A 22,898-nucleotide genomic window follows, 5' to 3' on the forward strand; every position below is an offset into this window, starting at 1 on the left:
AATAATATATAAATTTAGTCTTGAATGTGAATTTGTGTAGATGGAGGAAGGGTTTTAGAACAACAAATTTTGTGAATACAAAAAGATAGATAAACATTAACAAAGTTAAGGTAAAACATGGTTTTTGCTCTAGATTGACAAACAAGATAGCAAAAAAATTAGAAATTGAAACTAGGATTAACATTTCCAAAGTGAAGTCAACATTGAACATAGCAAAAAATACGGAGAGCCCTCACAAAATATTAGTGCACCAAATCATTTTTCTAGTCACCAGAGAATCACAACGCCCCCCAAACATTCATTTCCAGCATTCACAATAACAAGAATTAAGGGGTATAGAACTTGTAAGGACTCCTAACAAATTTGAATTATCAACGAATCAATTATTTAAGGTTTAAAATCATTAGAAATCTTGTCAAATCAATAGGACATGATTCTACTGAGTTAGAGGGGAAATTTTGTGCATGTGCATGTTGATCATTGTCCTATTGTGTTGGCTTGTACCCAACCGTAGTGAAAATTCATTAATGATTAAAGCCACACCATTAGTGCCATACCCTAGTACTTTTGGCTCATTAGGAGAATATAGAACTCGTGAAACATTTATCATTGGTCAATTTATTTTGGTATCAAAGAGGGAGATATCAGCTCAGGTAGAGGTAAGCATGTCCAATCATAATTGCATAATCAAGCAACATTCATCTTGAGATTGGTAGCATCATTAAGGTCAAAATATATTTCATAAGTCTCTTCTCTATAAATTGCATTATTTACTATAGTAATTCTTTGCGATATTTTTGTATACATATTTTACTTTTAATTTCAGTAAGTGTTTAGAATATTGAAAATTAGAGTGAAAATCAGAAAAGGAAGTTAGACCTGTATATATTTATTAGGGATATTACAAATTCATTTCTCAAATTAACTACTTTACTTTCTAAATTTAAATATTTTTCAGATTTTAACAATAGTTAAGAGCTATTAGGGAACATTAATATATATATATATATATATATATATATATATAGTTAGAATTGCTTTATAATAACTGAGAGGGAGGGGGTGAATCAGTTATTCAAGGTCCAGATGTCCTATTCAAACTTTTCGCTAAGTGTAGTGAGCTCATTCAATCATTCATTCATCCAAGCTTTAACTTTTCTAATCACCAAGTTACTATAAATCAACATGCAAGCATAACACATAAGAAATCAACACATGACACAGTGATTTATGTGGAAACCCAATTTTGGAAAAACCATCAGTAACATGCTACTCAATTCTCACTCTTGTAAAGTGATGCCCTGTGAAAGGCCTACCCTGTTAAAGGCTTACAACACACTGTTAAATGTGACCTTGTTAGAGGATTTAACCACCCTATTAGAAGTGGGCCTGGTTAGAGGACTTTAGAACATTCGCTTGGAATGCCACCCTATTAAAGGATTTACAATAGCTATTAAAGCAACCTTATTCCATAGGATTTCCAGATCTAATACAATTACTAGAGAGTATTAGAAAATCTTGACCTGACTACAATATACAACTTATCTTGCAGATCTCAAATCACTTCTCAGCTCATACCCTTGCTTGGCCTTCAAACTCTACAACTCTTGATAGCTTGTCCTCCTTTCAAGCTTAGTCCTCTTGAGTCTTCATGCTCAATGTACCAGTGCAATCATCTCTTCATGACCACTTGTAGAAGCAGAGCCTTTGTGCTCTTCCTTCTCCTAGATGTCTCCCCCTTGGCACCCTTCTGACTACTTCGCAGATTTGACTCTTCAGCAACAACAGTATCAACAGCTCTATGCTTCTTGGTCTATGACTCCTTAAATAGAAGTCTTGGAGTACCTTTTCCCACTTGATTCTTTCATTCTTTAATTTCAATTTGCATAGATTAGGTAGGATTCATTGTATCTAACCCATATTTTGTTTACTCTAGAAACTTCTTGAATAATCCTTTAGAATTCACTCAAAAATAGCTTACATAGGATTCTGTGCCACCAACTCATCATCCTTATCTTCCAACTCATTCACAAAATTCAATGTAACCACTATGTCAACTTAGATTTGGTGAATCTTCATCATTTGAAATAATGCAACAACTCAGCATTATTGAAATACTAATGCTCAGCACAGATTGTGTTACTCGGCATCAACTGTGTTTTTCTTGATGCTCGGCACCTAAAGATCACTCGGCACCAACTAATTTTTTTTTTATGCTCAACACCTAATCTTCACTTGGCACTTGAAGTTCACTCAGTACATACTAGAATTTCTTGTTACTCAGCTCCAACTAACTTGCTTGGCTTGCACCCACTAATGATCTTAGTTTAAGCTTTACATTCTCCCTTGTTACAACTTCTTCTTCCAATGTTTCTAAGTGTGACAAACCTCTGTATCCTTAAGTATGTCACCAATACATCATTTAACCATTGTCTTAACTAATCCTTGCACTCCATTACAACATCATTACTCAACCTTTCTTGTAGGTGCTCTTGTTACATCTTGTTGATCAAATCCTCTTCATCAATCAACTAAGTGATAGTACTTGGATCTTATAAGAAAATATCATCCCTACAAATAGCAGGTTTGACATCAATGACAAAACAATGATTGAAAACATTCTTTCAATAACAACCTTCCTCCTTGATCTTCAACAATAAGCTTTTCAATCAAATTTCCAACACACACACACACACACACATATACAAGTGAAAATAAATAAAACTATTTTTTTGTGAAAAAAAGGTTCTACAAATGGTGAATAATAATGTGAATAAATTCACTTCATACTTTGAAAAAATAATTCATGTGTTAACAAAACTCCTTTTGATCTCAAATAAATTTGACATTCTGGAATCCTATCAAGACTTATCACCAGTGGGCAAGGGCATTGCCAAGTATCGAACAAAGGATAATAACAATATTCCTAGATTAGGCAATAACAAATTAACGACTTCCATTGAAAGACAAAAGGATTATTTCCCCAAGAAAAAATACTCGAACAAAGTTATGGGAGGGACAAAAAATCTCCATATTTTAGAACCCTTACAACTTTCAAAAAGGAAAGAAAAAGCAGAGATTACAAACCATAAGAAGAAGGCTCAATTGTAGGAAAGTCCTAACTATACATCCCATGATAAGAAACAAAATGAGGGTGAATGGATCAAAGTAACCAGAAAAAATATCACAAAAGGGGTGTTCTCAATAACCCAAGATCTCAAGGTATCCATCAATTGAGCTTCTTGTTAGATTCAAGTAGGATTGTAAAAGGAGTTAATGACAAAGGCAAAACTAGGGATGTTTTAATCAATCGATCCACCCAAGGTCATTAGAAGCCCCCGCCAAATCTCCTGAAAAAGAATGAAGTCAATAAAGTATATATACCGCCTCATAGATTAGGAAAAAGTTCCTTAAACAATGGGAAAAAAAACCCATTCAATTTTAAACAAATAACAAAAAAATCCAAAAACCTAGGGCAAAGGTTGAAGGTGATGGTGTGCCAGAAGTTTTGTTAAAAGATACAAAAAAAATAACAAGAGAAGACAAACATATTATACACGCTCTTACTAAAGATAAAAATCTAGAGAATATTCTAATAATAAGCAATAAGGATAATGAAAGAAGATGGTTCGAATGTCAAGATCTGGGGCTATTCACCTTCTAGAATGGTCTAGAAATAAAGAACCAAAATCTGTCAGAATGGTTGAATAATGTATGTGACAAACAAGTAAGCATTTATGCCTTATCCAATCAATTGATATATACATTATAAAAATAAAATCATTAGTGAGAGTTTTCTTTTTGGTTCTATTTGCTTCTACAAAGGTTATAGTGTTAATATCATCAAATGGGCCCCAAACTTCAATGAAATATCTACAAAGAAACTACAATTACCTACTTGGGTTTTAATAAAATCATTGCCAGTATAACTCTTACAAATCTAAATATTAAAATGAATAGGCCTAGCAATAGGATATTTTATAGGATATGAAGCTAACTATAAACATTCTAATGATATCAAGGTTTTGATTAGTATGGAACTAGACTTACATAAATTTAAACCAATAAAGCTGATAACTAATAGGTCAATCTATACTATTAACTACACTAAATATGAAGGCATGTCCAAGACATTATTACTTTAGAGGATCATGAGAATACATTAACATCAAGAGTCAAGTATAATGAAAGAAATTCAAAACTAGTAACCATATTTCCATGGATCACCAAATGGAATGAGGAACAAACTAAGGTTCAAACACCAATAAACTTGGATCATCAGATCACAGTATCACTGGAATTGGAAAAGAAGATTAGCACATGTACATTGAGACCTAATTTAGAAAATGAGATTTTCTTTCAAGTAGGGATTATCAAGGAAAGGGAATTAGTAGAGAAAACCAAGGATCTCTCTACACTAATCATTGTTGCTCTAATGAGAATGGATTCACAGAACATATCAAGAATATAGAAAACCCATTTCAAGATATGGACACAAATAATATGGAGAATGTCAGGTTAGAGGAAAACTTTTCTAGAGTACAACAATAAAAAATCTGTGTGAATTAGAATTTATTCATAGAAGATATCAGAGAAAACTTGAGAATGCATAAAAGTCTTACTCAGTACCTAAATTTAATTCAAAATGATATATGTGACAAGTTAATACTTTGGGAAATTTTTCATGAAGGCCATCTCCAAATAGTCACATTGGAAATTGGATCTGAATAGATTAATAAGAATATTAGTGCCAAAACTATTCCTCTTCTACTACCGGATCAAGATCAAAAGAATATCTGTATAGTAAACTATCATCCAACTAGTTCATGAGACAAACCTGTGGAGGATTTAGAAATGTGATAGGAAAGTTCAAAAAAATAGGAAGATATAAAGAACCAAGAAGAAAGAACCTATAAAGAGATTTTATTTATAACTAAATTAAAAGGAGAAATGGCAGAGAAATTTAGGTAATAGGAAGAAATTATAACTAAAGAAACATATAAGATGGAAAAAGAAGCAAGTATCAACATTAATGATAATGATAGTAGATCAAAGGATGATATAGCAGAAGATTCATCAATTATAAAAGAGAATGTAAAATTCAAATCCAAAGTAATAGAGTCAGAAAACAAAGACCCAAATAATAAAGAAAAGAGAAAAGGAGATAAAATATAACTCCAATAAATTCTGGCAAACCCCAATTGGTGGCAAGAAACTCTTTGAAGACACAAATATGGAAACTAGTCCTCTTGAAAAGGACATGCTAAATGGACAAAAATAAACTAAAATTTCAATAGAAATAAAAATGATTATTAGTAATTATGAACTACCAAGCTTTGTTAGAATAAAAGAGAACCAAGTAGACCAATCCAAAATTGGGAAGAATTTGGTGTTCAATTCCCAATAGATTTGGTACAATATCAAAATAAGGATGTAGAAAGGGATATCCAAAAACAAAATTTAAATCCCATAAACTCTAAACTCCACTCCGGTTTGGTTTCAAAATCTCCTTTAGATGAAGTTGACTCAATTGAAGAAGACTTATATGAGGATCTCAACTCTAAATTAGAAGATGAAAAAAGTGAAGAAGTAATAAAGGAGAAAAGATGGTCAATTGAAAGAATCATTGAAATGGATGTGGAGGAATTAGATGACAAGGATTTAGAGGATAATAAAGTAAAACACAATTGGCCAAACTCCAATGAATATATTGTATCAATGTCAGATAAAGACATAGTCTTAGGCATTACCATAGGAATAGGGGAAGATAAACATCCTTACATAACAACAATATAAGTGTATAATATAGAAAAACAAAAGGAAAAGGAATATATTCCATCATTTTGAGAAAAGAAGAGAAAGATAGAAGGAGCCTGCAAATATGTTCCTATTGAGGTAGAGACATTTTTAAGGGAATCATAATTGATAAATCAAGAAGAGATCCCTTATAACTAGAGTTTGGATAATTGAGATAGGAACATAGTAGGAAAAACACAAAATTGGGAGGAGTTTGGGATCCAAGAAATAGGAGAATTTCAACAAGATGTAGACAAAAGAAATAGTGAAAATAATCAAATTGAGAAAACAGTAGGTAGAGACATGAATGATGATGATAGAGGACTTAGTAAAAAAAATTATGAAAGAGTTAGAAAAAGAACGCTTAGATAAAGAGGAAGATGAATCTATTGCTGCAAGTGTGCAAAACACTAGGAAAAAACTAGACACCCTTAGTATTGTGGAAAATTTGCAAGGCTTGGAACATCCAGTATGTGGAAAATAAAATAGAAAAAGAGGAAGAAAATCCCTAGCTGAGCTTAGAGTAGCAACAGGTCTGGCTAGTAACTAGAAAAATATTAACAATCTTCTAAATGTAGGGAAGGGGAAGCTCCTTCCCACAAAGCCACAAAGCTAACTACATAGAAAATTAGGGACCTAAATGCCCCTAACAAAAGTTACTTACTCAAGCACAATTTAACATTATTTGAATCAGATATAGTATTATTAAAAGAAACCAAACTTAATAAAGAAGGAGAAAAACTTAAAAGAAAATTGAGATCTTGGAAAATTGAACTAATTGATTCAGCTAGGGGCTTCTCGTGGGATTGGTATTATATGGGATACAAGGAGGGTAGATTTCATTTCACTTGAACCCAAAAGAAATTGGATGAGGGGGAAGTAAAAAGCTTTAGAAGCGAAACTTAGCTCCTACTTATTAATGTGTATGGGCCAACATCAACAATGAATAAGAAAGAAATATGGAATGAGATTAGTAATTATCTAGAGTTAAATCCATTAGAAAATGTTTTCATTGGGGGAGATTTTAATGCAATTCTATATTCAAGAGAAAAAGTAGGATGATCCATGACCATCACCTAGGCTATGTAAGACTTCAAAGCATGGTTTGCAAAAGATAACCTTATTGATATTTCGTCATCTAATGGGGTCTTCATATAGAATAATAGATGAGTGGGCTTCCATAATTTAGTAGAAAGACTGGATAGATTTGTATTTAAAGTAAATTTAATATCATTTAATCATCCTTTTAATATTGTCATCCACCCTAATGCAGGATCTAACCACTGCCTGATTAGGCTAAAAATAGGAGAACAATAAAAACCATCAATAAATCCATTTAAGTGTGAAAAAATGTAGTTTCTAGATAAATATTTTCTTAATAATATATCAATGGTGGCATCAAGAGAAATTTGAAGGATCGAGGATGTTTTGCTTTATTGAAAAATTGAAATCATTAAAAGAAAAAAAGAAAAAATAGATTAAAGATCATTTTACTGACATTTTTAAAGAAAAATTAGAGATCAACAAAAAATTGAAAAACCTAAACAAAGAAATCATCAAGGTAGGAATGGATACTGATAAATATATCAAAGAAAAGTAATTACTAGCTAAACAAGAAAATATCTGAGAAAAAGAAGAAGTATTTTAGAAACAAATATCAAGAGAAATATGGAAAAGGAAGTAAAGAGAGAAATTTGTAGAATAGTGGAATTTGGAAAAGGAACCTTTCTATGCAAATACCTTGGCATTCAACTTGAAAAAGGCATTAAAGAAAGTAAAGATTGGGATATGATTTTTGAAAAATTGGATTAAAAAATGCAAAGTTGGAAAGGAAAATGGTTAACTAAAGCTGGTAGAATGACTATGATCAAAGCAGTACTTTTGGCCAACCCCACATATCATATGTCATGTCTACCCCTACCCAAAGGTGTACAAAGAAAATTAGACTCTAATAAATTTCTTCTGACAAGGTACTGGAGATAAGAAAAAATAAACTTTGATAAAATGAAAAAAAAATATGTAGACCCAAAGAATTTGAAGGCCTAGGCATACAAAATTTGAGTTGGCAAAATGAGACGCTAGGGGCAAAGCTTATTTGGAGAATATTTAAAGAACATAGAAGTAAATGGACCAACATTTTATATCATAAATATTTAAATAATAATAATCCTCTGTCTTTGTTCACAACTAAAAATCCTCCAAAAGGTTCAAGAATTTGGAACTACTGCTCATTAATAGCTAATAACTTAACTTGGGATATTGGTTTAGGGAAAGATGCTTTATTTGGGAAGATTCATGGGCTGGGCTCCCTTCTCTAGATAGTGTAAATTTACCTATAAACATAAAAAAAACTCTTTCAGCTTTGTGGGGTACGAATGTGAGTGATTATAAAATTAAAATTAATGATAATTAGTATGGATGATGATAATGTTTAACCCTACATGAAACTCCACTTTCATCATAGGAAAAGTACATTCAAATAAATCATAAAGATAGGAAAGGTAAATTAATTTGGGGAGCCTTGAAAGATGAAAATTATAAAGTCAAACTAGGGTATGAAAAGATAATAAATTCTCAATAATGGTATAATATTGACATTCCTCTAAAAATATGTTGGAATTTGGCATGTCTTCCAAAAAAAGGTACATTCCTTTGGGCTGCTCTTCGAAACAACATATAGTTTTACTAAGATGGGTTTTGAGGGACCATCTAGATGCCCTCTTTGCAAAAAAGAATCTGAAATATTTGAATACTTGTTTTATGATTGTCCCTTTGCTACTAATTACTGGTATTAGTTATGTAAGAATCCAAATTGGCAAACCATATTCCCTGACAACATATTAGATTTTTTTAAAAGTTGGTTGAAACATGGTTGTTCTTAGGTTTATAATAATTTATGAAAAATATCCCCTTCCATACTCCTATGGGAATTATGGAAAGAAAGGAATAGAAGAAATATTTTTAATGAAAAGATAGATCTAACATCCTTTTTAAATAATTTGGAGGCTTGTATTATTGAGGTAGCTAACAATAATCTTAGAAACTTATATAAGGAGGAAGGTTCCTTTTCAAGTTAGGATGTATATATGCATAAAAATTAGTTTAACTAATTAATCCACCAATGATATACACAAAATTGAACAAGATTGTTTGTAAAGAATGTAAATGGGAACCTCCTCCTATAGGATGATCAAAGTTAAATTTTTGATGGGGCCTCTAGAGGTAATCCAGGCCAACAGACTTAGGGTGTATTATTTGTTCAGATAATGAATTATGCCTAAGTAAATGCACCAAACCTTTAGGATTATTGTCTAATAACTTAGCCAAATTAGAGGCCCTATAGAAGGCTTAACTCTAAGTAGATAGATAAGTATCAAAAATTTATTTATCGAAGGAGACTGGCAAATTATTCTAAATGCGTTAAGAAAAATATAGACCCCAAACTAGATCCTTAATTCTAAACTTGAATATTCCCTAGTCATCATCAATCAATTCAAAGAAATAATCATAAAACATTTTTATAGGGAAGGTAATAAAGAAAAAGAAAATCTCTCCAACAAAGGAGTAGATGGAGAAGAGATTCTAATAATATATGTCAATATGATAAGTATAAGTTAGACATTTTTTATTGAAGCAAAATTGGTTTAGAACTTTTACTATCAAAATAAATATGTTAAATTAAGTTGATGTCATGGAATTTTAATGCTAATAGGTGACATCCTTATATACTATTTAATTTTAAAATTAAAGTTAATAGGAGATAAGTTTCATTTTAATTTTTTATGAAGCATACTTCTTTTCATTCTAACAACTTGATCGTAGCCAAGTTTAATTTTCAAGTTATATTCACAAGGAATTATCAAGAGCAAATTTATAGTTTTGAAAATAAAAAATGGGCATTAAAATTAGTCAAATTACTCTAAGATATTTATGTAAGTGCTACACCAAGGATACTTATCCATCTTTGATCTTAGGTGCCCAATTGAGGCGATTTTTGAATCTAAACACAATATTGGACCTCATGGCCTATTACCTATAAAAAAGTGTTATTAATATAATATATATAATTCATATAATTATATTCTTATTGTAATTATTATTTATAAAAGGACACGACTCTAAGATTGAAAAAAAAATGTATATAAAATATTTACATTAAGAAATAATCATGCATAACATGGAGAGATAAAATGTATATAAAATATTTACATTAAGAAATAATCATGCATAACATGGAGAGATACTAAAGAAAGAAAGGAATTAGGTAAAAAAATTGTCAGTAAAATCCTAATGGAAAAATCTATAATAAATTATTTAATGTCCTAGCAGTGGACATTACATTATGTGATACCCAATATAGGTATTTACTATCTCCATCATATTTTGAGCATGAGTCATTACATATTATTCAATGGATTTGGGTAGGGATTTTCAAGAATTGGCAAAAGTATCACCCCAATTGACACCAATAGTTGGTGTGATAAGAAGGCTTCCCTTATCCTAAGTTACAAAGTTATGATTTATTATAGGTGTGAAGGATGACAATGACAATTCTAGTGCATATAATGTGGATGATTTTTCTCTTGATCTAGCTACAGTCACTAAAGGGAGAAGTTTCTAATCCCAAGTATTAATTACTGTAAGAATTAGTGCCTTGTCTATTACTCATGTGTTCACTTCTAAATTGAATTTTTTTGGTCCCAATGGACATCCTAGGAAAAGGAATTGTTGATCCTAAGTTTTACCTTTCAAGAAGGTAATAACCCTTATAATGAATGGTGGGCATAATGAAAGTGACTAAACAAGGTCCATGATTGAGAAGTTGACGCTTAATGAACTTGGTATTTTGGAAAAGAGGAACGAATATTGAACATGACTCTAAATCTAAGGTGAAATGCCAAAAACATTAGTACAACTTTGAGTAACTCCAAGACATTCTAAATCTAACAGCATATAATAGACATAAACACAATCTTGACAATATAAGCATCGAGTGTTGTTATCCCTTCAATGTTGAAATGAGAACAAAGTAGTAAGATCATACATATAGATCACAATATTCATATCATTTCTTAGGTGCATCCACAAAATATCACAAGATAATGTAATATCCTACTATAGTTCTCATTTACCTATCAACTTTTTAGTATTCATTATTGACATGATATAATTTAAAGCATTCAACTACTCTTAAACTAAAAGAGTTCTTAACGTGATTTAACATAAGAAATTTCATAATTACAACCATATGAGTCAAAATTAAGATGATAGTAATCACTACTTGACATATAATCTCCATATATTTAATAATCAAAGTATAATCATAAAGGCTTCAAAAGCATAGTCAAATGTAAATGACACAAACTTAGCTGAAAAGTAAAGTCTAAGTAAATCAAAATATTAATGTGATATTGAAAAATAACATACTCTTCTATCTAAATCATAATCCTTTACTACTAAATTTCCTTTCCATTTATATAACCAACCTTTAACAGGAATATTCTCCACTTGTTTTTTTTTTAGAGAGAGTGCTTATTGACAAATTCCCAAGATATGTGCATATATATGATCATTCCTTGTGATGCAATGATAGTTTCTCAACCACCTCACAATGATGTCTTTATTCAAAAAGACCAACCCTAGACACATATCTGATCAATGGGTACTTCCACCATTTCTCTTTCCCTTCATTCAAAAGCTCCCATAGTCATATGTGGCAATGTTAGTTGAAAGGGACTTGAGTAAAAGGATTATATTTCTAACAAGTGTCAACCATTGCACTTATCAACCATTATTTTAAATCATGCAAAGGAAAAAGTGCCCACTCTGACACCAACCAACGCCAACTTGCATTAGCCTCAAGGAAACATGTAGATGATCCACATTTGCTATTATATAATATACTTAAGACCCTCTTGATTGACTAGTAGTGAAAGGTTGGAAATGGGGTAGTCATTATAAGGTAGTAAGATGCTTGGGAATCCCATGTGTGTTCTCTCCATTAAAAAATATATATGAGAAATCCTTTATTAGAAGATTGAAGTAAATACCAAGTATTAAATCCACTTATTATCTTTAGCTAGCAAGATTCAACTTGTTTAGAAAGTCCTTTTATCTCATGTAGTATATCATTCCCTGATCTAGATTTTTTCTTATGTGCAGTTTAAGAAACTTCAAAAAATTCCAAGAGAACTTTCATGGTTTAAAAGTAAGGAAATAGGAAAAGACATAATGTGAATTGGGCTTGCTGGGTCTTCCTAGGATGTTGTCGGGTTAGGGGCAAAGGCTCCCAAGACATAAAGACTTAAGGGTTCAAGGTCAATATTTGTCCTCTAAATGAATTTTCAATGTTGTGGAGGGCAATGGATCTTAGAAAGTACTAATTAGAACCATTTTGGCTCTATCTAAACCCAAGAAGGGTAAAAATTAGCTTCTTTTCATATCCAAGATATTACTTTTGGCCTAGTTTGATGTTAGAATATTTGGCTTTGTTAAGTTTGGTTCTGTGTATTAGGAGTGTCTGTTGAAAGCTTTAATTTCCTAGTTTTTTCCTTATCTTGAATTTCTCCTTCTTCTATGTTCTCATTATCTTGAGTGATCATACTTTGTATTCTAGATTCCTTTCTAATGCGATGTGATGAATGATCACCTTCCTTTGTGATGGTTTTGAGACCTTTCTCATCATTTGTTGCACTCTGTTTATTGATTAAATTTTTAAGATTTGTAATTCTCTTTATGGATTTCAATTTAAGATTTGATGGATATGTTGATGATGAATTGTTGACCAGCAATATGTCTCTAATTGGTCTTTCACATTCTTCATATTGTAAGTTATAAATTGATCTGTTTGTTATAATTTTAATGCTTCCATTTACTTCATTTTTTTAGTTTAGCTTAAGTAATAATTTTCTACTACTATAGTTCTTTTTGTACGCCTCAATTCCTATCAAATTTCCTAGATTCGAACCTCTTCTACTTAAAGTCTGAGAATGTAATATTCCCATTGGAATGTTTTTAATGATTAACCATTTTGGAAATTTGAACTACTGAATTGACTCCTTAGTAATATTAGGTGACCATTTGATAAAATTGACCAAAAAGCATGGTGCCGTAGACAAAATTTATCTTCTACCTACTTTAGAATTACAATGGATGTAAATTAGTCTATCAGAAAGAGGAAATATACTTACCTGATCCAGATTGAATGATTGAAACCAATCCCCTAGACATTCTCATCTATCTCCTGGGGCATCCCAAAATGCATACAATCCTTTTAGTTGGCTTTCATGCCATTTAACTTCAAGGGTTTCATTACTAATGATGATCGTGGATTTCAATTCTAGTTTGTTTGCACTATAAGTCTGATGGCTAGGGTTATGGTGGGCTAGGGGAATAAATTTTCTATGTGGAGACAAATACAGATTAGGGGATGTCTGCGGGGATTTAATCTGGTCTGAGATTACCTCACTATTGGGTTTCTGACAAAAACTATTATTTTGGTGGAAGTTAGGTGGTGCTATCCTTGTAGTGGACTTTTGATATGGCGGAGGTGGTTTAGGGTTTCCAATGGGTATGCTATTGGCAACTGACATAACTATTGGTTTTAAATGTTCCAAATTAGGCTTCCCTTCAGATCTATTTCCTAGAAGATTTTCCTAGTTTTTGGATAAGAATGACGAAAACCTAGCTTGTACATGGTTCTTATTACCTTGGATAGTTGGAGCTGGATTCTTTGGACCAGATCCACTATTCCCAAGCTATATTTGTATACTATTTTTTCCATCTCTATTCCAATGCTTCTGTCAGAAATATTTTATATCTAGGATCTTTGAGTTTTGCTAGTTTAATGGTTCATTTCCTGGCCGCTAATCAACGATTTGGGAGTTTCATAAAACATCAAAATAATTTGCAGTGTGAATTGAAAACTGAGGTTTGCAAAATGAAAGGTTTATTTTTTGTTTGTTTGCAATACCAAATTTATTAGGAAGAGCCATTTTAATTCTTCAATACTCTATAATAAAACAATATTAAATCTTTAATCTTTTAATCCTTTTTTTACCCAACTTCTTAAATTAAAGTTTTATATTAAATATTTTAAATTGAAGCACATATTTAATTAATTTCTAATCAATTAAATGTCCTCATATTTTAATTTCTCTTTAACCAATTTTCCAAATTGATTCTTTAAAATTAAAACATAGTTTGATTAGTTTTTAATTTAAAAAATATTATCATATTTTAATATTTTTCTTTTTAATTAAATTATATTTAATAATTCTCAATATGCATAGCTTATTAATTAAACTAATAATGATAATTAAAGCTCATAATTTATATGGAACTCTAATTAAATATTATTAATTAAATAATTATAAGAAAGCAATATTAAATTTATTATCTTTCAATTCTTTTTTATCCAAGTTCTTAAATTAGAATTTTAAATTAAATCTTTCAAATTGAAGCGCATATTTAATTAATTTCTAATTAATTAAATTTCTTCATATTTTAATTTCTCTTTAGCCAATTTTCCAAATTAGACTTTCAAATTAAGTCTTTTAAATTAAAGTACATTTTAATTAATTTAAATTAATTAAATATTATCATATTTTAATATTTTTCTTTTTAATAAAATAATATTTAATAATTCTCAATACTATATGACTAACCCAAATATTATAATTAAATCATTTAGCGAGTGAATCACATAGCCAAATCCACATAAAAGCAAAACTACCAAAACTGACCAAAACTCAAAATTAAACAACACATAGAAAGATAAACTTGTGGGTTTAAAAAGGATGGAAATTTGAATACATGTCCTTCTCAAGACAAGTAATTAGGTTATAGTTGGGATTGGACTTGAACATTATCTCCCCATTCTTACCATTGAGTTATTGCTATAGGGCATGCTCATCCTTACAATTTATGGAAGTCGATGCTTGATACCTGCAAACCTGTATAAAAGACAAGCATGTATGTATGGATGTATATCTAAGCTAAATAGACAATGACAAGGAGCGGTACATCAAGTAGATCCTGACTAGCAGGTGACTATGACTCCCTCCCTCAACTATATCAGACATGTCAAACATAAATGTAAAACAGACATACACACCATACACATGCAAGTATGGGGAAAGTATAATAGTAAATCGTAATATCAATAACATCATATTCTAACATGAACATCTCATCATCATAAAATTAATTTCTTTAACTAATTAAGAGCAATTAAATAATCATCACTGCAAGTAAGAAATTGTTACAGCCTGGCATAATAAATTGCTCAACATATCAAAGTACTGCATTTCAAATATCAAATATGGGACAACATGTTTATAAAAGAGTCATGTAGAACTTTAACAACTAAGCCTGTACAATTATAGAAAAGGAGAGGTATTACATCCCAAACCTTTCACCATTCTACTTATTCAAATTGGTATGAGAAACTTAATTAGGCCTAATATACAATTAGGATTTCTTGCTTGGCCCCTCATAGACAACTTGAAAATATTCCAAACACTCTAACAGATAAATCTCTATTTCAGATACCGTTTTGGGATCTAATGACATGTCTAAATAGGCCCAACAAGGCTAACTAGGTCTCTTTAAACTACTAATCAAGAAACTATCCTTAAATGTTGGGTCTTATTACAACTTGGATGCATCTCCCCTATCATTATACATTATTTGAATTTCATGAAGTGTATGGTTTCCCTTTCATCATACTTTCTGTCCAAAAGATCTCAAGGTCCTCTTGAGATGAGATTTTGTAACGAACCTCAATGTTACTTGATTTTTTTATCATCCATTCAAAAATATTTAGAGTTAGTCAATCCTCTTCATTTAATAAGATATTCTTTGTATTTTTTCCTCCTTGTCTTCTTGACATTTGACCATTCTATGTAGTTCTATTAATTGAATCACTATAAGAAAAATATACCTAAGGAATAATAGTATCTCATGCTTGGTCGTGTTTCTTTGTCAAAAATCACAATAGATTACCCAAGAACCCTTTAACCACTTCAATTTTCCCATCTATTTGTAAATGGTAGAAAAAACTAAATGATAAGTTAGTTCACAATTTTATCCACGTAATCCTCCAAAAGTGATGCACAAATTTCACATCCCCATCTTATAAGATTCTTGCTAGCAGCCCATGGATTATCACAACCTCATTGAAGAAGATATCTACTCTATAGGATGCAACATTATTAATTTTAAATGTCAAGAAGTGTGTAATGGAAATGGAAGTGTATAAGTTAGAGAAAACTATTAGAATGACAAACTAGATCTACATATGGCTATGGAACAAGTCAAGAAACTCAAGAAGCAACTCACTCACTCTCTGAAAAGAAGAAAAGAGTTAACTATGTAGTTGGATGAAAATTTATACATAGAAGAAAGAATAAAAGACCTCTACATAGAAAGAAGTTTAGAATTAGAAGATGCAGCCATAGAAGATCTACTAGGAAGGAATACCATCCTACAAGAAGAAGTAATGAAATGGAAAATAGAGATGGAAAGCCACTCGGTTAGGCTATGTGAAGTCATGAAACAAAAGAACAAAGAAGTGAATGATAAAGAAATGGGAGATGAAGATAAAATATTTCAAGCAACAAGGTTAGAAAAAAAGACTAATGAAATCTAACAACTATTGCAACATCAGACAGACATGGCAAATCAGCTAGATGATGCAAATATTGAAATCAAAAATCTAAGAACAAAAAATTATAGACTCAATAATGATCTAAAAGATGAAAAGGAAATCAAAGAAAGAATATTGAGGTCACAAGAAAGTGTGAATCAATTGTATGAACAAACTCTAAATAGACCTAAAGGCAGTAATGGCTTAGGGTATATTGATCAAGGAGAATTGTCACAATAGGAAGCACATAAGAAGAAAAGGCTTGTATGAAAAAATTATGGAAAAGTAGGTCATACATCAAATGATTGCTAGAGTAACACTATCAAACCCAAGTTCCATGGTTAATTCTATAATCGCAACAAGTATGGACACAAGGAAAATGAATACACAACTAGACCAACATTTGAAGGAAACTATTTCACATGTCACAAGCATGGTCACAAATCTTCCGAGTGTAGGTCAAAACAATGAAATCTAAATAATGAGCACAATGGAACTAGACAAAGAGCATTTATTGGTTGGGACTACAACACATGAGGAAGATGTCATCAATGTGGAGAATATAGCCACATTGGAGCAAATTGTGTAACAACTTGCATCAGGAAAAGACATGCTAATGTGAGATGTTATGTATGTAAAAAGGTTGGTCATTTGGCAAGAAACTGTATGAATCGATCTGCAACAAATTCTAGTAAAGAAAACAAAAGGAAGGCAAAGGTTGAAGAGATCAAAGCTCAGATGGAATCAGAAGAAAACACAAGGAAAGAAAATGAAGCTATTATCATCTAATAAAATGAGTTGGGTGAAGTATCCACACCCAATTAAGCATATAAGGAGATGGTTGGAATTGTGAATCCAAAGAAGATCCTACATTAGTTTAAGATATGCAAGAAAGAACAGTTCAAATCTGCATACTAAGATGTACAAGGACAAATGGAGGAAACTATGTTTTAATTAAGTTGAATCTCAGTTATAACCTAGCTATCAAGCATTACCAAGTTCAGTCAGATTGGAAACCAGTTCTAATTGAGCTTCACAATGAATAGTTCATGTCGAGCTCAAGCTCAAAGACCTTGCCAAGTTGTCTCACCTACCAAGTATGGAGCATTTATCAGGTTCTAAAATTTGAAATTTTTATAAAAAGTAAAATTGATGATTTATTCTTTCACAAAAAATTCAAAGATCAATTTGAGTAGAGTGATTTTTGAGCCCCAAGCAATTAAGAGCAAGTTGTTGAGAGAATTTGTAGCAATACAGGTTGGTAAATTTATCTATCAGTAAAATTCTTCAATCACCAAGCTAAATGGCATCCATCTCTAGCGTGAAGATGAAGAAGGGTTCTAAGATGTTGGTGAAGAACGGAGTTTGTGAAGCACAAAAGTTGAAGCTTTGTCCTACAATTGTTGAGTAGAAAGACCCCATGGGAGCTCACTCAATCATCCCTCCAAAGGTACTATTGATCCATGATATTAGGTCATTTTATCCTTGCATGATTCAGGAATTGGGTTCTTTCAAGTTAAATGAAGAATTTGGCGCAATGTGCTAGGATGGAGTGTTGAAACTTGAACTTATACATTTGGAACTAAAGGGGCTGACACATGCACTGTATATGCCACAAAATTTCCAAATTAAGTGGATCAGATATGTTTTGAGTAGGGTTCATGATATGTCTTTTTGGCTTCATAAACCTGTGAAGATAACAAAGAAGATGATTCATTTAGTGACAAGTTACCCTATGCTAGATAGACCTAAAACCACCAAAAACCTAACTTGAGGTGGGCTTGCAAAGAAAATCCTAGCTAAATGGGATGGTAGAGGAATGAATATGAATAATGTTATACACGTGGAAATCAAGTTTGAGCAGACCTGACAACATACCCTATGAGGAAGTTGACCTAGCATACAAGGTTGTGAAGAAAAATCTATCCTTTGACCTAGCCGAGTTACAGCTGAGTCAATTAACAAAAACATGGAGAGCATTCAGGAATCAAAGAAGAATGTGTGTAAGTTTGGTTCTCTTCTAGTATGTTTATTTTTCTATGTACAAAAGTTATTTCCTTCTAAGAATAATGTGGTCTAGAGCAAGGATAGACCTGTCATATCTTAGATAAATGAATTCATCAATGATTTAGGAGAAAATTTGGATGGAATTATGGATGCATATAATGGGAATTTTAAGGAAAATATGCATAAGAGGTATAGAATTCCTCAACAACTAGTTGAGAAGTATGAACAAGATATTTGCTTCCTAGTTGACCGTGATAAAACTCATATTCAAGCAGTTAGACCTAGGATTGCATGGGTAAAACCCTTGAGCTATGAAGTAAATATTAATGATACTAGGGACATCATTAAGGCTATACTAAATGAGAAAATTGATCCCAAGGCCACTTACTTTAGCACCTATGAAGAGGCCAAAACCAGAATATCTCTAGAAATAAAGATTCGTCAAATACTAAAGAGAGGAAATAAAAGAATGCAAAATATTCAGAATAATCTTGACAAGAAGAAAGACCCTGTTATGGTTAAGGAGGAAAAAGGAGAGGATGAGGAAGAAGAGGAAGAAGAATCTCCAAAGAAGAAGGACAAAGTAATCAAGACTGTACCAAAGAAAGCTACACCTAAGAAGGAAACTACTCATGTGTCCTCTACCAAGCCTACAAGGCTAAGGAGAAAGATAAGACTTCAAGATGATGATGAGGAAGAAGAAGCTCATAACATCAAACTAAAGAAGTCCCCACCATCCTTTGAGAAATAATTGAAAAATGTAAGCGAAGGAAGTGACATGAATGGATTCAAATACTTCAAATATGAATCCAGGAGAAAGGAGGAGCATAAGAAAATAGAAGATGCGTTGGTTGAGAAGATGGCCAAATAGAAATATGATCCAAATGAATTAAAAAGCAAAGCTCCAAAAGCCTTACTTAAGGAAGTGACTAAAAGATGGTAAAATGTTGTAAATATAGAGAGAGACATCCGAGAACAAATGTTGAAAAGTGTTATGCCACACTTTACTAAAGAAGAAATAAAGAAGGTCGTGACCAAGCATGAAAATAGACAAATTCCTAGATTCAAATCTTTTCAAATTTTGTCTAATAACATAGAAGAAGTTGTGGAGTCCACAAAAAATTGTGGAAAACTATTTTTGAGGAAGAGAATAAGGAAGATAAAGATGCAACTCCAGAATTAGATTCAGAGATTCAAGCATCTGAGGTAATAGCTTTCCTAGCTACCTCTCCAAACCAAGCCATTATTCCAACAAGTGCAGAAAAAGTAGAGATCAAAAAGAAGGAATAAAGTTCTACATCCACCCGAGTAGCAACCGAGAAGTAGACTCTGACTACCTCTGGGCTAAGCATAACTGTGCAAAAATCACATAAGGATGAGAACACAGTTGACAAAGGAAACAAAGAAGAAAGAAAGAGTTAATCAAGTGGTGAAGAGAAGAAGGATGAAGGCAAAGGAAAAGAAATTATACTTTCTTTGAGTGCCAAAGGAAAAGTAAAGGAAAAGGTTATAGAAGAGATTGACCTTTATAAATAGATTGTGATTCCAAATTGGGATCAATATAATCTCTCTACTAAACAAATGGAGATTTTAAGCAAGCTATGGAGGAAAAGGGTTCAACAGCAAAAACTCAAGGTATAAAGGGACATAGGAAAGGTTCTTGAAGACATCAAGGACATATTTTTGGATGTGATTCAAGTTGAGGTAAATAATAAAGCCCCTATCATTGAAAGATTAATTGACATTTTACATAAATTCAATAAGTATTTAGATGGCTATGAAAAACTTTTGCAAAGGGTAGAAAGAAAATTTGAGAATAAAGTTTTGGAAAACATAGAAAAGAAGATTGTTGTTGATCAAGTGGAATTGTCCACTCTTATTGCTACATTTAAAGGGGTAGTAAATATTATTGTATCTTTATTTGCAAAATTGTGTGATACATCAAATTTCAACAAGGAAATAAAGGAAAAATTGGCCAAGACTGATGAGGACTTGAAAAATAAAGCTAGTCAGTTGGCACTTGACTCAAGTACCAGCTCCAATCATTTTGTGAAGGTCATATTTTTGACAAATTTATAGGCTAAACTATTAAGGGAAGAAGCTACTGTTAATAAACTTCATATAATTTTCCATCCTCCCACTCCAGGTAATTATCCACTTTATCCCCTAAAAACCTAACAAATCATTCCTGGAGGAGGGGAATAGGGAAGACATTGTTAAATTGGACCTCCTCTTTCCATAGTTTAGAACAAAAGGAGGCCTTACCACCATTACCAATAAGCATCCTACTACTCGTCCTTAGTATACCTTTACTTTATTCATGATTTTCAAAAGAGGAGACCAACCATTAATGTTTTTCTTATTAAAGGAAGGAGTTTGAAGGTATTAGATGATTTAGAATAATTAAGAGGTGTGGGGGGTGGTGGGATCATTTAGTTATCCTTAGGTCCAAATGTTCCAACTAAACTTTAGAATTCTTCAACCAACTTAGATCTAATCATTAAGTAGCTCAGTCTCCAAAGTAACTTATCATTAACAGAAATTTTTTGTCCACCATTCCAATAATAAGTAATTTGTATAATGTAAAACATTAAACATTAAAACATCTCAAATAAAATCCACACAAGTAAGACACCAATATTTAATGTGGAAACCTAATTTCAAAGAAAAACCACCATTAACATGCTACCAAATTTTCACTCTTCTGAAGTGAGTTATGTTTGGAACCAACTTTGTTAAAGGTTATAGTATACATTGTTAGGTGTGACCCTATTATAGTATTTAATCACCCTATTAGGAGTGGCCTTATTTGAGGACTTAAGAACATTCCATTAGAATGTCACCTCGATTAAATAATTTACAAATGACTGTTATGTCAACCTTGATTAAATGATTTCAACTGATACAATGTTTAGAAAGTAACAATAGGTTGATCTGATAAATACAACTCACTTTGAAAATACAGATCACAATGTAGCTCATCCGCTAATTCACTAACTGAACTCCATTTATGTTTCCACCACTGTCTCTGATTTTCTTGGAAAATCCTTTTACTAATCACTCTTCACCACAACTTTCCTCCTTCTTGACATCCTTTCTACTCAAGTTTTCTAATCAACAAAATTAGTAACTGCTAACTTTTCTCAGGTTAATACTTATGCCTCCTCAATAGGAAATTTTAATTGTTTTCCTTTTAAACACCACTGTTGATCTCACGTTTAGGTTGAATTCACGGAGTCCTTCCATCTTTTCATTTTATCCTTTTCCTTCTAGAAACTTCTAAAAAATTCTCTTTGAATACACGTCTAGAAACTCTCAAACATAGTTCGATTTGCATTAAATGCTCAAACTCATCAATAATTATCTTCAAAACTCTTTACATATTTCACGAGTTAAAACTATATCAGCTAGGAATCTTAATTCTTTCACAAACTCTAAAATGTGTCACTTGGTCAATACTATGTTTGTTGGCCTTAGTCATCACTAGATAACTTGATCAATTCTAATTTTTCTTGCTCAACTTACATTGTCTTCTCTTGGTCCAAGCTTTTTGATACTTAGTCTTTACTAGTGCTAGCTTGACACTATATTTTCTCGGCTTCTACTGTTCACTCGGTCAACACTAGCACATCAAAACTTCAAATATAAGTTCCTTAATCTTCTTATTTGAAGCTCAGTCTCTAGGACATCTCAGGGGCACCTAGATGTTCCTCAACCATCTTGGGGGCATCTGGAAGTCTCCTGTCTCCAGTCACTCAAAAAGGCATTACATCGATTCAAGATGATGAGGTGAATGCAAGGTTCTTTAGCTGCATTGATAAGATATATGATCCTAACATTGTTGACATGATTCACATGAAGGGGGGCAAATTTTTTACTCTTGAGGGTTATTCGACTATGCTGGATATAGGAACTATGACACAAGAGGGCCCAATTTTATTGTGGAATTGTTATGGACAAAGATAGAAGACTACTACCCTAGCCATTTGTTTGCTATCTCAGGTTTCTAGTTCTTTGATTGTAATAGGAATTGATCTTCTTATAGCTTCATCGACTCACTTAATAGAAACAAGCATACCTTTAGGAGAGCAGAGAAGCTTGTTATTGTACATAGTTTGCTTCTCATTGACCACATGACTTGTGTACAAAAAGAGTCTGGTAGCACAATAGGATATAGAGCTAGAGTAAGCATCACAAATTGATGAGGATGCTACAACTTCACATTTAGATTTGGTTGGTGCTAATTTGGTGAGTATTGATCTTGAGGTGTCTAATAGCTCCAATAATGAGGAGTTTGGGAATGAGAGAAGTCTCCCTTCACTGCATTTTGACATTTTATGCTTATTTTGATATCATGCTACTCTTGTAATAATCTTTATGACATTTTCCATATAATAGAATATCTAATTTGACAATTTTTTTGTAAATTTATTTTTTAGTATTTCAA

Source organism: Cupressus sempervirens, chromosome 5 (genome assembly GCF_028749045.1).
Source record: "Cupressus sempervirens isolate cs-2001-9-10 chromosome 5, ASM2874904v1, whole genome shotgun sequence".
In the NCBI taxonomy this organism is placed as follows: Eukaryota; Viridiplantae; Streptophyta; class Pinopsida; order Cupressales; family Cupressaceae; genus Cupressus; species Cupressus sempervirens.